General features: G+C 47.7%; 1 pseudogene; it reads left to right on the top strand.

Moving 5' to 3' along the window:
• Nucleotides 1–49: 49 nt before the first annotated feature.
• LOC102848400 lies at nucleotides 50–730 on the top strand (annotated as a pseudogene).
• Nucleotides 731–1309: the final 579 nt, after the last annotated feature.

Here is a 1309-nt window from a genome sequence, read left to right as displayed (position 1 = left end):
CTGTCTCGGAAGGGAAGGTGATGTGTCCTGTAGAACTCCTGTATAGATTATGTCTTTCTTTTTGGCCCAAGGGCCCGACTGTTTTTGTCTCCACCTTGGGGCTTCGTACCTGTGGGCGTGTCAGAAGCTATTGCCGGAGTGGTCTCTCTGTTGCCTGGCCTCAACTTGTGCCCGCACGGCTTCCAGGCTCCCCATTCTGCCTATGCAGAAGCAGACACGTGCTGGCCAGTGGACCGGATTCAAGGTCTTTGTCGCCATTGGAGACTCTAACGGCCATGTTGGCTTAGGCGTCAAGTGCTCCAAGGAAGTATCTACTGCCATCCATGGGACCATTATCTTGGCCAAGCTTGTCCTTATGCGCCATGGCTACAAGGAGAACAAGATTGGCAAGCCTCACCCTGCAAGGTGACGGGGCACTGTGGCTCTGTGTTGGTGCACCTGCACCCCGAAGCACTGGAATTTTCTCATCCCTGCTGCCTAAGAAGCTGCTGCTGCTGGCTGGAATTGATGACTGCTACCCTCAGCAAGGAGCTGCACAGCTACCCTGGGCAACTTTGCCAAAGCCACCTTTGATGCCATCTCCAAGACCTTCGGCTACCTGATCCCAGATCTCTGGAAAAAGACTGTGTTCACCAAGTCTCCCTTCCAGAAATTCACTGACCATTTTGTAAAGACTCACAACAGCGTCTCCGTATAGAGGACCCAGGCTCCAGCTGTGGCCACCACATAGTGGATTTTGTTTAAGAAATAAAGTGAAGTAAGTTAAAAATAATTCTCAAAGGGAAGGTTTGCATATTACTACGAACACAAGAATGAGGGAGTCATTTTCAAAGGTATTGACTTTAGATGTGTTTCTTTGTTCAATATGAGTAATGTAATCCTGGCTCATGACTTGTGTTGTTATGTGCTGTTGAGTCGCCTATGACCCATAGCAACCCTATCTATAGTAGCTCTGAAACCTACGCTGTCCTGAGCCAGACTCACTGACTCCAACACACCTCTACTCCCATTGTCCCACTTGCTGCATCAATCCATCTCATCTGGAGTCTTTGTCTCCTGCAATGTCCCTTCATTCTTCTGAGCAAGGACTAATCCCTCCCAGCCATGTGCCTAAAGTATGTGAGACAGACCTTCAAAATCCTAGCCTCCAAGGTGAAACTTGGTTCCACACTCTCAAAACCAGAACTGTTTGTTTTCTTAGTGGTTTATGTTATGTTCAACTTCTTTAGCACCACAACTCAAAGGTATCAATTCTTATTCTGTCCCCCTTAATCTTTGTCCAGCTTTTTGATACATACCAAGTAATTGT

Source organism: Elephantulus edwardii, unplaced genomic scaffold, assembly GCF_000299155.1.
Source record: "Elephantulus edwardii isolate Elephantulus edwardi_28Jun2011 unplaced genomic scaffold, EleEdw1.0 scaffold00546, whole genome shotgun sequence".
Lineage (NCBI taxonomy): Eukaryota > Metazoa > Chordata > Mammalia > Macroscelidea > Macroscelididae > Elephantulus > Elephantulus edwardii.
The sequence above is the reverse complement of the archived record's forward strand: the minus strand, read 5'-3'. Positions and strand labels throughout refer to the sequence as shown.